The 14,689-nt window shown below is 41.1% G+C and overlaps 1 long non-coding RNA gene across 1 annotated transcript; it reads left to right on the top strand.

The window, feature by feature from the left end:
• The first annotated feature begins 12,709 nt into the window (after positions 1–12,709).
• On the top strand, positions 12,710–14,213 carry LOC122677250. Its single transcript, XR_006335742.1, has 2 exons — positions 12,710–13,035; positions 13,723–14,213. It is a non-coding gene; the product is annotated as an uncharacterized LOC122677250 (long non-coding RNA).
• The last annotated feature ends 476 nt before the right edge of the window (positions 14,214–14,689 follow it).

Below are 14,689 nucleotides of genomic sequence, written 5' to 3'. Positions count from 1 at the left end.
ATTTCATGCTTTGTGGTCTCTCCTGAAAGAAGGCTGTGTGGTGTCTGCAATGTTCCTTGATTGGCTTGGTGTGGTATAGGAAAAAAAAAAAAAAAAAAAAAGATCAGTGACATAACCTGGGCATTTGAAGAGGTAGGAACTTTTTTAGATTGAGCCCTGGTCCTGATCCTTTTCTCAGTATCTCAGAGAACCAAAATGAGGACAGCTGTTCTTCTGAGATTCCACAGTGGAGTAACCAAGATCACTGTTAGGAAACAGACATCCTTCAGGGATCCCAGAAGGAACAGGGATGTCTTGGGATGGGTCAGGTTTTTTCACAACATTTTTTTTCATGTTGAAGTGTTAGGAACTAGGTGGGGCCTGCTGGAGCAAGAGAATTATCTAAGGAACATGTGACTTAGAACAGTTCTACCAACATAATTTTAAACTTCCTCTTCTTGCCTCATGAATTACAAACGAATTCCAAAGGTATTTTTTACCAATAAATTTTATGGGTTGTCACTTATGTTTATAAAGGAAGGAGGATCAGGCTTTCTTTAAAAAAAAAAGAAGTGCTTAATGAGGTTACTGACATGGAAAGAGAGATAATTAATTCCTGATACACAGAGAAAATGACTAAAAGACAGGTGATACTCACTTTTTTCAAATAATGGATAATGAAAGCATCTGTAGTAAATTAAATCTCTGAATAGCTACATATAATAGCTCCATGAAGGCTTTCTAGATTTTACTTAGAACCTAGTAATAGTGGTTATCTAGGAGAGAAGTTGACTGTCTGGGGGATGAGTGGAAGAGAGACTAAATGAGACGTGAGACAGAGAAGAAATCAGCAGCAAATATACATGCTCGTAGAGGAAGGAGCGATGCCAAGGGAAAATATTTCTTGAACCTACGGTTTTACATGGAGCCAAACTAGCCATCTGACCTGTCTCTTGAGACATCTATATGCAGTTCAGGAAGAAATGATTAGAACAGGACATGGAACAATAGACTAGCTCCAAATAGGAAAAGGAGCACATCAAGGCTGTATATTGTCACCCTGCTTATTTAACTTATATGCAGAGTACATCATGAGAAATGCTGGACTGGATGAAACACAAGCTGCAATCAAGATTGCAGGGAGAAATATCAATAACCTCAGATATGCAGATGACACCAACCTTATGGCAGAAAGTGAAGAGGAACTAAAAAGCCTCTTGATGAAAGTGAAAGAGGAGAGTGAAAAAGTTGGCTTAAAACTCAACATTCAGAAAACTAAGATCATGGCATCTGGTCCCATCATTTCATGGGAAATTGATGGAGGAACAGTGGAAACAGTGTCAGACTTTATTTTTCTGGGCTCCAAAATCACGGCAGATGGTGATTGCAGCCATGAAATTAAAAGACGCTTACTCCTTGGAAGGAAAGTTATGACCAACCTAGATGGCATATTGAAAAGCAGAGACATTACTTTGCCAACAAAGGTCCATCTAGTCAAGGCTATGGTTTTTCCACTGGTCATGTATGGATGTGAGAGTTGGACTGTGAAGAAAGCTGAGTGCCGAAAAATGGATGCTTTTGAACTGTGGTGTTGGAGAAGACTCTTGAGAGTCCCTTGGACTGCAAGGAGATCCATCCAGTCCATCCTAAAGGAGATCAGTCCTGGGTGTTCATTGGAAGGACTGATGCTGAAGCTGAAACTCCAGTACTTTCGCCACCTCATGCGAAGAGTTGACTAATTGGAAAAGACTCTGATGCAGGCAGTGATTGGGGGGCAGGAGGAGAAGGGGATGACAGAGGATGAGATGGCTGGATGGCATCACCGACTCGATGGACATGTGTCTGAGTAACCTCCGGGAGTTTGTGATGGACAGGGAGGCCTGGTGTGCTGCGATTCTTGGGGTCGCAGAGTCAGACATGACTGAGTGACTGAACTGACTGAAACTATTCATCAAATATGAATAAAATAAAATTCATTTGTTCCTTTTCCAGGAAATCTTCCCAACCCAGAGATCAAACCCAGGTCGAACCTCTTTCTACATTGTACCTTCCTGAAAACAATTGAATTCTCTTAGCCTCAGTTTCCCTATTTGTAAAAAAGTAGAAAAGAATGTATTCAACTCAGTGTACTCATAAAAATTAATTTATTCACAAATGTTTCCTGATTATTAACACATGCCCTGCAGTGTCTTACATGCTGTTAACTGTTAACATGAGTATGGTGACCAAAGTTCTTGTCTGTGTAAATTCTTGAGTGAATTTCACACACATACCCACACACACACACACACACACACATTCAATCCAGCTTGTTATTCTTCCAACCTGCGGTTTCCCATGATGTACTCTGCATATAAATTAAATATGTAGGATAACAATAATACTCCTTCGTCGTACTCCTTTCCCAATTTTGGACCAGTCAGCTGCTTCATGTCCAGTTCTAACTGTTGCTCTTGACCTGCATGCAGTTTCTCAGGAGACAGGTAAGGTGGTCTGGTACTCCCACCTCATTAAGAATTTTCTACAGTTTGTTGTGATCCGCACGATCAAAGGTTTTAGCATAGTGAATGAAGCAGAAGTACATATTTTTCTGGCATTCCCTTGATTTCTCCACAATCCAGTGATGGTTGACAATTTGATCTCTGGTTCTTCTGCCTTTTTAAAACACAGATTATACATCTGGAAGTTCTGGGTTCACATATTGATGAAGCCTAGGTTGAAGGATTTTAAACCTAACCTGCTAGCATGTGAAATGAGAGTAATGTAAGGTAATATGAATGTGATTTGGCCTTACCCTTCTTTGTGATTGGAATGAATAATGACCTTTCCCAGTGCTGTGGCCACTGCTGATGTTTCCAAATTTACTGACATATTGAAAGTGAAGTCGCTTAGTCGTGTCTGACACTTTGCGACCCCGTGGACTGTAGCCCATAAGGCTCCTCCGTCCATGGGATTCTCCATGCAAGAATACTGGAGTGGGTTGCCATTTCCTTCTCCAGGGGATCTTCCCGACCCAGGAATCGAACCCAGGTCATCAGCATTGCATGCAGACGCTTTAACCTCTGAGCCACCAGGGAAGCCCTACTGAAATATTAGTGCAGTGTTTTAACAGCATTATCTTTTAGGATTTAAATAGCTCAGCTGAAATTCAGTCACCATCACTATCTTCGTTTGTAATAATGCTTCCTAGGGCTCACTTGACTTCATACTCCAGAATGTCCAACACTAAGTGAGTGATCACACCATCGTGGTTATTTGTATCATTAAGACTTCTTTTGTATAGCTTTTATGTATATTCTTGTCACTTTTTCCTAATCTCTTCTGCTTCTGTTAGGGCCTTATTTTGTCTGCCCTTTTTCCTGCCCATCCTTGCATGAATGGTCTGCTGGATATCTCCAATTATCTGTAAGACATCTCTATTCTTTCCCATTCTATTGTTTTTCTCTATTACTTTGCACACCTCACTTAAAGGGCTTTCTTATCTCCCCTTCCTGTTCTCTAGAATTCTGCCTTCAGCTGGGTATAGCTTTCCCTTTCCCCCTTGCCTTACTCTTCTCATATTTCCTCACCTATTTCTAAAACCTCCTCAGACAACCACTTTGCCTTCTTGCATTTCTTTTTCTTTGGAATGGTTTTGGTCACTACCTCCTACATAATGTTACAAACTTCCATCCATAGTTACTCAGGCACTCTGTCTATCATATCTCATCCCTTGAATCTATTCATCCTCTCCAGTATATAAGCATAAGGGATCCGATTTAGGTCAAACTTAAATGGCCTAAGGTTTTCCCCACATTCTTCACTTTAAATCTGAATTTTGCAATAAGGAACTCATGATCTCAGCCACAGTCAGCTCTGTGTCTTGTTTTTGCTGACCGTATAGAACTTCTCCATCTTGAAGTGCAAAGAACGTAATCAATCTTGTTTCAACATTGACCTTTTGTGATATCTATGTGTGGAGCTATATCTTGGGTTGTTGGAAAAATGTGTCTGCTATGACCAGCCTGTTCCCTTGATGAAACTCTCTTTCCTTTGCCCTGCTTCATTTTGTACTCCAAGGTCAAACTTGCCTGTTATTCCAGGTATCTCCTGATTTCCTACTTTTGCATTCCAATACACTATGATAAAAAGGACATCTTTCTCTGGTGCTAGTTCTGGGTGTTGTAGGTGTTCACAGAACCAGTCAACTTCAACTTCGTGCACATCAGTGGTTGGGGTGTAGACTTGAATTACAGTGATGTTGAATGGTCTTCCTTGGAAATGAACTGAGATCATTCTGCTGTTTTTGAGGTTGTGTCCGAGTACCGAATTTTGGACTCTTGAGGGCTGCTCCATTTCTTCTAAAGGACTCTTGCCCACAGTGGTATATATAATGGTCATCTGAATGAAATTCACCCATTTCTGTCCACTTTAGGTCAATGATTCTTATGATGTTGATGTTCAACCTTATCATCTCCTGCTTGACTGCATCCAATTTTCCTTGATTCATGGATCTAGTATTTCAGGTTCTTAAGCAATATTGCTCTTTACAGCATTGGATTAGAAGTTTGGGATTTTTAGCCCCTGCCTCTAATGTTGATGAGGAGAGAGGTGGGCTGAAAATGAGGCCTTCATAAAAATCTCAGTAATTTGGGGTTTGAAGGTCTTCTGGGTTGTTGAAAATTAGAGGTGCAGGGAGAGTGGCACACCTGGAGAGTGCATGGAAGCACCACAGCCCTGGCCACATACCTTGCTCTGTGTGTTTTGTCTGTTTGGTACTCATCTGTATCCTGTACCATATCATTTTACAATAGAGCAGTGAGTGCATGTAAAGAATTTTCTTTGGTTCTGTGAGCTACTCTGGCAAAGTAATCTAACCTAAGGAGGAGGTCACTGAAACCTCCCATCTGTAACTAGTTGGTCAGAAGCTCAGGTGACAAACTGGACTTTTGACTGGTGTCTTAAGTGGTGACAGGGGTCTGTCATAGAGGACTGAACAGTTAACCTATGGAATCTGATACTGTCTCCAGATAAAGAGTATCAGAAATAAGTTGAATTGTGAATACCCAGCTAGCGTTCAAGAATTGTTCAGTGGTTAGTGGAACTCTCACCATATTTCTTATGCAGGAGTTTCGTGCACAGATTTTATCTTTTTCTTTTTTTCTTATTAATACAGTATTTATTTGTCTTCCTTCTGTCAAGCTCTGAGCCAACACTTTCCCCTGCTGCCTGGGGAGATACAGGAAAAGGGACATACAGCGCAGACGAGACACGGGAAAAGAACCATGGGAGGTGGAAATGGCTCCCTCACATGGCGAAGAGGGGAGAAAGGCTGCCACCAGGCAAAAGAGCCCCATGGTCCCTGGGAGGGCAAAGCCCAGAATGGCACAGGAGAAGAGCAGCGGCTTCTTAGTAACACCATACACAAAGATAAATTCAAAATGGTTTAAAGATCTAAATGTAAGACCATAGTCCCTAAAACTCTTAGAGGAAAACATAGGAAGAACACTCTTTGACACTGTTGATGTGGTTCAGTCATTAAGCAATGTCTGACACTTTGCAACTCAGTGGACTGCAGCAGGCCAGGCTTCTCAGTCCTTCACTATTTTCTGGAGTTTGCAAAAACTCATGTCCATTGAATTGGCATTGCTATCCAACCGTCTCATCTTCTGTTGCCCCCTTCTCCTCCTGCCTTCCATCTTTCCTAGCATCAGGGTCTTTTCCATTGAGTTGGCTCTTTGAATCAGGTGGCCAAAGTATCAGCGTTTCAGCTCCAGCATCTTCCAGTGAATATTCAGGGGTGATTTCCTTTGGGATTGACTGGTTGGATCTCCTTGCAGTCCAAGGGACTCTCAAGAGTCTTCTCCAACACCACAGTTCAAAAGCATCAATTCTTTAGAGCTCAGCCTTCGAAGACAAAAGGGAAAAGGGAATCTTCTTTCACTAGGGGTGGGAGTTTAAACTGATACAGTCATTATGGAGAAGAGTATCGAGGTTCCTTAAGAAATTAGGGAATAAAACTACCAAATGACCCAGCAATCCCACTACTGGGCATATACACTGAGGAAACCATAACTGAAAAGGACACACGTTTCCCGATATTCATCGCAGCAATATTGGCAATAGTCAGGCCATGGAAGAAACCTAGATGAATGGATAAAGAAGTTGAGGTATGTATATGCAATGAAATATTACTGAATAGTAAAGGCACAAATTTAAGTCAATGCTGTGAGGTGGATGAACCTAGGGCCTGTTATACAGAGTGAAGTCTGAAAAAGAACAAATATCATATATTAATGCATATATATGGAATCTAAAAAATGACATTGATGAACCTATTTGCAAGGTAGCAATAGCGATGCAGACATAGAGAACAGACCTGTCACAGTGGGGAAAGGAGAGGATGGGATGAACTGACAGAGGCACATGGAAACATATACATTGCCGTACCTAAACTCGAAAGAAAGTGGGAATTTGCTGTATAACAGAAGGAACTCAACCTGGGGCTCTGTGACCACCTAGAGAGATGGGATGGCGCGGTGTTGGTTCTTTAATGGACCGGAACCTGGTGGTTCTGAGAGTAAGAGAGAGAAAGTGGCTGATATCCCTTGGTTTACGCGGAATGCCAATAGAATCCTGTTCTTAGGGCTCGCGCTGCTGCACGTAGGCACCAAACCAGGTGCCCTCTCGAGTGGGTGAAGGTGCAGTGTGCCTTCTCAAGGGGGTCTTAGAAGCCAGGGCAAGAAAGTGAGCTCAGCGGGCCTCCGTGCTCCAAGGAATTAGCCAGAAAGAGAGAGAGAGAGAAAGACAGAAAGAAGGAATAGAAAGACAGAAAGAAAGACACGGGGACCAAAGCTCTGATGGAACAAAGGTGTTTTAATCAACATGGCATGGGCATATATACTGTGTTACCAGGTGGTAATTCTCAGCAAAGACAAAGATTAAAATTCCAGACTTACAAAACATAAGATGATCCCTATCAAAGAGAGAGAGTTGCAAACCATCACCTTTTACCATTTGGCTCATAAAAAGGAAGAGGGTACTTATCACTGTAATGAGAAATGCCTGGATTCCTCAGCCCCAGGAAAGGCGTGCCTCTCCTCTTAATTCCTGACTATTCAGGAATCAATAAGGGCCAGAGGGTTCCTGACAGATCCAAAACAGCACACAGGAAGCCTCTTGTTAAATGCTTCCTGACAGTGCGGGAGGTGGCAGGGAGGTCAAAGAGGGAGGAGACTTATGTATACCTGTGGCTGATTGATGTTACTGTATGAAACCAGCACAACATTGTAAAGCAATCACCCTCCATTTAAAAAATAAATAATTTTATTCAAGTTCAATGTAATATGTGTGTAGTATGTGTAGTAGTTATGCTGTGAATAGCAATGTCTACACATACATGTTTTTCCTTTCCAGAGAGTAGATTGATAATCAGTTACCACCACAGTATTGACTATTGTACATCTTTAAATTAACTGGCCCGTCATTCTTTCTGTCTTCATATTAGACACAGTTTCCAATTGGAAATATAATTTCTGGTACCTTTGAAAAAGTGTCTCAGTAGAATCTTGTTGATCTGTAGGTTTCCCGAACACTTGTCACCCTATGGTTTCCATTCACTTATTATTCTCATTTATTTCCATAGCTTTTTTTTTTTTTTTTTTTAGTGTTTCTCAATTTGGGTTTTTACCTTTGGTTTGTTGGAAGAAAACCTCAAGAAGCTACATCAGAAAATATATTTGTGGAAATTATATTATTTTATTCATATTTGACTATATAGTTTGGCTACATGTAACATTGTAGGTTCAAAAAATATGTTCCTTTGGAATTTTAGAGGCACTGCTCTTTAACTCTTTGAGCACGCATATTTGCTGATGATTTCTTTTCTGCCTCATGGTTTACTTAGCCTCTCTTCTACTCATTCCCCAGACAGTCAGCTTCTCTCCTAGATAACCACTATTACTAGTTTCTAAGTAAAATCTAGCAAACTCTCATGTAGATATTACATGATTTTCAGAGAGACTCAGAGATTCAGTTTGCTACAAATGCTTCCATTTGTAAAATGGAAAATATCTATTATATGAAAAAATATCCATTATTTGGAAAGAATGAGAACCATTTGTCCTTTAGTCACTTTCTCTGTTATCAAGATCTAATTATCCCTCTTTCTAAGTCAGCAACCTCAAAAGCACATTTTTCTTAAGAAAGCCTAATCCTCCTTCAACTTACCAAACATATGTGACAACCCATAGAATTTATTGGTACAGATATCTTGGAATCCATTAGCAATTCATGAAGAAAGAAAAGCAAGTATAAAATTATGTTGGTAGAACTGCTCTAAGTCACATATTCCTTAGATAATTCTCTTACTCCAGCAGGTACCACCTAGTTCCTAAGACTCTGTCATGAAAAGAATGTTGTGAAAGCACCTAATCCATCCCAAGACTTTCCTGTTCCTTCCAGGATTCCTGAAGGATGTCTGTCTCCTAGTAGTGATCCTGGTGACTCTATTGTGGAGTCTCAGAGGACTAGGCAGGAACAGCTGTCCTCATTTTGGTTCTCTGAGAGACTGAGAAAGAGATTAGGAACAGGACTCAATCTAAAGAAGTCCCTACCTCTTCAAATACCCAGCTTACGCCACTGACTTTTTTCTGAACTACCTCAATCCAGTCAAGATAGAAACATAGCAGATGCTACACAGTCTTCTTTCAGGAAAGAGCACAAGCTGTGAAATCTTCTCTCAGGCAGTGGAGAAGGAAGACCTCTGTTACTAGTAAAAAGATATGGATTCTTAAAGTGCCTTCAAACTCACTCCTTCTAATTAGCAGCGATAACAGCTAGAAGAAAGAGAGGAGCAGGGCAGAGGTCTTAGCGAGGTGGCCCTTAGTCTACACAGTGCTATTCTTTATAAGATTTGGAGTATTTTTGACATTCTTGATTAGTTATTTTGAGTCGTTATTCATAAGTATTAGTTTTTCTACCTATTAGAGCTGACATATATAAGTTTTAAATTTATTTTTAATTGGAAGATAATTGCTGTACTATGTTCTGTTGGTTTCTACCATGCAACAATGTGGATCAGCGCTAAGTACACATATATCGCCTCCACCTTGAGCCTCACTTCCATCCCACTGCCACCCATCCCAGGCCTCTAGGCTGTCACGGAGCACCAGGCTAATGTCCCTGAGCTATAAAACAACTTTCCATCAGTCATCTATTCTACACGCGGCAATGCATGTATTTCAATGCTACTGTCTCTATTTCTTCCACCCTCTCCTTCCCCCACTGTGTTCACAAGTTTGTTTTCTACACCTGCATTTCTATTCCTGCCCTTGACAGAGGTTCATCAGTGCTATTTTTCTAGATTCCATACATATGTGTTAATATACAATGTTTGTTTTTCTCTTCCTGACTTAGCTCACTCTGAGTGAAAGGCTCTAGGCCTGTCCACCTCAATTCAACTGACTCAGATTTGTTCCTTTTTATTGGCTGAGTAATATTTCATTGTATATATGTGCCCCAGCATCTTTATCCACTCATCTGTTGAATGACATCTAGGTTGCTTCCATGTCCTGGCTATTGTAATGGCACTGCAATGAACACTAGGGTACACAGGACTTTCTGAATCATGGTTTTCTCAGGGCATATGCTGGGCCATTTGGTAGTTTTACTCCTAGTTTTTTAATGAATCTCCATATTGTTCTCCATAGTGGCTCTATCAATTTACTTTTTAAAAAAAGTTTTATTGTGTTAGGAACACTTTACATGAGGTGTATCCTCTTAACAGTATTTGAAGTGTATGACACAGTGTTGTTATACACAGTCTTGATGTTGTGAGCAGATCTCTAGAACTGATACACCTTTCAGGACTGGAATTTTAGGCTGTCAACTAAAAAATATTGTCACAACCTGACAGTAGACGTTTATTTTATTTGGTGGGAAAGATTAGGACTCCAAGCCTAGGAGACAGCATCTCAGTACCTCTGAGAAAACTGTTCCCCTTGGAACATGGGAGTGGGAGTCAGGCTACATACAAATTTACAGCAAAGGGAGCGGGCAGTCTGAACGTCAAAGATCAGATATCAAATGAAGGAATTTAGCATTGTATGCATGGGAAGAGCCAAGCCTCTGGGCTCACTGAATTCATTTCTTTCGTCTGTACCTCAGCTCTCTGGGCCCAATCCTGTTTCCTTGTTCCCCTGAAGCAGTGGCAGCTTTGGCAGATGGCTGCTCCTTGTGTCCCCCAGCTCCTCAATATCACGATGGCGGTGGCGGCATCTGCTGGACTGAGCTTTGGGAGCCCGCATTCACATGTGGAGGCCAGAAATCGCTGATGGCTGTGACTTTTCCTGTTTATTGATTTGGCAATAGAGATTTTCCTTTCACGGTACCTATTGATTAGCAACACCCTGTTTTACTCCATGCCCATCCTCCGCCAGTTCCTGGCAACTACTATTCTATTCTTTACTCCGTGAGATTGACTGTTTTCGATTCCTCACATAAGTGGATTCCTGTGGTACTTGTCCGTCTGTTTCTGGCCTATTTTTCTTGGCATAATCTCTTCCAGGTTAGTTCATGCTGTCCATTATGACAGCATTTCCTTCTTTTCAGGATGGAATAATAATCCTTTGTATGTGTATACTACAGTTTATTTATCCATGCATCTGTTGATGAACATTTACGTTGTTACCACATTTTGGCTCTTGTGAGTACTGCTCCAGTGAACTTGGGAGTGCTAATATGTCTTTGAGACTGTGATTTAAGTTATTTTGGGTAAATAGTTTAGATGTAGAATGGGAAAAATTTATGATACTTCTATTTTTTCTATTTTTAACTTTTTGAGTAACCTTCATATTCTTCAAAATGGTTACACAATTTTGCCATCCCACTACGAGGTACAAGGGTTCTTTTTTCTCCATCATCTCACCAACATTTGTTATTTTGATTTTTTGATGATAATCATTCTTCAGGTGTGAAGTGATATATCATTGTGGTTTTGATTTGCATCTCCCTGGTGATTAGTATTAATTTTAAACTCCTGTTCTTGTTGAACCCTCTATTACTGGTTTAAAGCCAACATTATAGCCACTATGTCTTTCTCAATTGATGACTGGTTTTATATATATATATGTCTTCTTTAAAGAAAGCTCTAATCATGTCCCTTACCTATTTAAAATTAAGGTTGTTAAATTTTTTTCTATTATGTCGTAGGAGCTTCTTACATACTTTGGAAATTAACCACTTATCATATACATGGGGCTCACATCCTTAAATCTTGTAACCAGGAAGAGTTAATTTTGAATTGATGCTGGATCAGCTTCTGTGATTTTAACCCTCATCTTGCCACCTTTGTTATTGTAAGCATAAGTAATGGGCTGCCTTTGGGAGATAACCTGAGCTGCCTATCTGTGAAGGACTGTAAGGAAGTGAATCTAACACATTCCCCCGCCTGAGGCTTGCCATACTAGGGGACATTTGCAAGGATTGAGTAGTCTTTTACTTTGTTTCCTTACCTGCACCCCATTTCTGATCCATAAAAGACCCTGGCAACTAGGCCCCAGCAAGATGATTATTTTGAGGCACTAGCTTGCCATTGTCTCAGCCAGCGGGTTCCTAAATAAAGTCCCTTCCTCGTCTAGACGGGTTCCCTCATAGCTCAGTCGGTAAAGAATCTGCCTGCAATGCAGGAGACTCGGGTTTGATTCCTGGGTGAAAACGGACATTTTTCCTTTCATTTTTTCATTTTCCTAGGCTAGACACCTCATCTCAGATTCACTGCAGCGAGCAGAGCAAGCTTGGACTTGGTAACAGATTATGTCATGTGCCTTATATTAGACATTTTGTTGTTTCCATAGCAAAATGTTGAGGCCAGTATAGCTTTTGTCGCTAATTACAGCAGTGTTAGTTATCTGATCTTCAGGGTGGTTGGGAAATATTTAATGTCATAGGTACCGGTGCCTATAGACGTCTGCATACCCAGGGCACTCAAGGTCCCCCATGGACGGTTTAGTGCTTAGTATTAGCTGAAGGGTTGCTGGGTTTCAAATAATTATACTAATAAATATGGGGTCTATGTCATGCTTAGTTTATTTGTTTAGAGAAAAATATCCATGGATTGAATGGCAGGGTCGGCGACTCGTGGAGCTTCATTCCCTGAGTATACTAAGAATGTCTGAAAACACACTAAATGTCATTTCAAAAAAAAAAAAAATGGCCTGATAGAGTAATTTGAATTAACTATTGTAAAGTGGCATAGGATATTTGCAGAGTATTAGAGGAAAATCTTCTTTATGTATGGATACAGCCGAGACAGTAAGTCAATTTTGAAGATAATGAGAAGAAAGGAATTTGAGTTTCTAGCAGATTACAAGTTGCTCATGGTCATGTGGCTGCGGAGACCAGATCAGTGTATAAATTTGCAAAAGTAGAGCTTCAGCAAAGGATCTCAACTTGTGCCCTTATGGCCTAGAAAACTGAAAGATCAAGTTGTCCTCTCGAAGTCCATGAATGGAGCCATGTGAAAACACACCTGGCATGAGACGGCCAACACTAGAAACTAGAAAACTAGAAAAACAAGATAAGACTTTGTGGCCCCAAGTCATTTAATTGTCAAGAAAAGCCTAGAGACCACTGGGGCATGGTGTGAGGAACGCGAGATTAAAAAAACTGTGGGTAGGGGTTAAGATATGTGAGGTTAGTAAATCCTAGTCTCGATCATCAAGGGAAACAACAACTATTGTTGTCAGAGCAAAACTATTGTCAAAGAATTCCTCATATTTCCTAACCGGTGCATAACAATGGCACAGGCAATATGTGACAAGGTCTCCAGTGAATCACTCTGCACTTCCTTAGTGAAGGATAAAGAAGTCCATGGACAAGGGAGATCTGTGATATCAGCATGAGTGTGGCAATTTATTTTTGAGATGGCTAGCGTGTGGTATTTTGGGTGGGAAACAAGTGCATCATGCCAGTCCTGGGATGGTCCCCCTGGGTGGAGCTGCCTGGTCCTTATAAAAGGAGTCTCCATCACAGGGCTGTCATTGTCGTGACAGTCAAAGGTCTTCTTTGGAGCCTCTGGTGAGCACAACTCTTAGAGATCTTTTGGGAACTTGAGTGGTAGGGTTTAATCTGGGGGAAGAAGTGGCTTTAATTGAAGCAATTAGTGTTCTGTATGGGACAAAGGAGGTAATGAGGATTTAGGGGTAAACTTTTGGTATTTGGTCATGAATGTGATCTTAAATGTGAGGAGAAAATGGAGTCAGAGGCACAGTCTTAACCTGAGAGAGAGTAAGGGAGATGAGATACAGTGCTATAGCACAGCATACATTAGTTCCAAAAGCACCCTTCTCAGCATTCAATCCCATTGAGGGCCTAATCTGGGCCTTTGCATTTCTCCTCAGAAGCCCAGAGTCAGGTCAGTTTGGCCAGAAACCAAGATTTCATGGGAGAAATAAGTAGAGATTTGTTTGGGGATTGGCTACAAGTTTATTATCCAGATTCTTCTTGAGAGTATGATTGTATTTGTACAACGCCTCTGTAGGCAATTTTGTTTTAGAAAGTGGTAGAAGGAGAGACTAACCAGAAAAGACTGAAGGTCTGAGGGCAAGAGATGCTAAAAAAGAAGGGTAAAGAAGCTATAAAAAACCTGAAAGACTGTATTAGGAATCCAGAAGAGTCCTTAGTGATGGGAGGGTTTTTGGCGCAGCTAAATGTTCTACCATTCAGACACTCAGTTATGAAGAATGTTGTCTGTTTCTATTTCAGATTCTTTGACACCCAGGAAGGATGTCTCACCACCATCATCCACATCAGCATCAGCAGCATCACCATCAGGTCAAGGAGCCCTGCCATCCTCCTCCAAAAGTGTGCACACAGAAGTCCCATGAGCCTTGCCCACCTCATCCATGCCCACCTCCAGTGAGCCAGCAGAAATGCCCTCCTGGGCCACCATGCCCACCATGCAAGCAGAAGTGTCCACCCAAGTGAAAGTAAAGGCACCAAGATCCAGGCTCTTCCATTGTCCTCCCTTCGACCATGGTGACGGATTCTATCTTCCTTAATCTTCCTCCTGGAGTGACAGCCGACAGAGAAAAGGCTTGGCTCCTGAAGCTGACACCACGTTGTTGGAAGAGCAGCAGGATCATCGCTTGATCCTCTTTGCCATGTGCCTGTCTGTTATCCGCGTGTGATCTCTACCCTTGAGCCCTTAGTGTGTCTATTCCTTTGCTGCTCCAATAAAGCATATTCATAGCCCATTATGTATTTATTTATTTCATTCTTTCTTTTGTTTTTTGCATATAGTGTTTTTCATCTCTTCTGTCAACTACAAGTATTCTGAGTGTTCCTGTTCATTCCGATTGGATTATCAGATTAGACTTTTCCACCATTGAGTTCAGCTTTGCCTGAAGTATGTCTTTTGGACTGGATCGATCAGAGAATTCCTTCATTGGTTTCAGACTTGTTTCTATCTTTGTCTACTTTGAAGACCCTGAAAAGAATTCTCTCAGTCTCAGTTTCCCGATTTGAAAACCAGTAGGCAAGAATCTATTCAACTCAGTGTACTCATAGAAATTAACTTACTGACAAAAGTTTCCTAATTATTAACACAAGCCAGGCAGTCTCTTATGTGCTAGGGACATGAGAATGGTGACTAAAGTCCTTTTTCCATCTAAACTCTTGAAGGGAGTTTGCACGCACGCACACACACACACACACACACACACACACACAC

This window comes from Cervus elaphus, chromosome 20 (assembly GCF_910594005.1).
Source record: "Cervus elaphus chromosome 20, mCerEla1.1, whole genome shotgun sequence".
NCBI classification, from domain to species: Eukaryota; Metazoa; Chordata; class Mammalia; order Artiodactyla; family Cervidae; genus Cervus; species Cervus elaphus.
The sequence above is the reverse complement of the archived record's forward strand: the minus strand, read 5'-3'. Positions and strand labels throughout refer to the sequence as shown.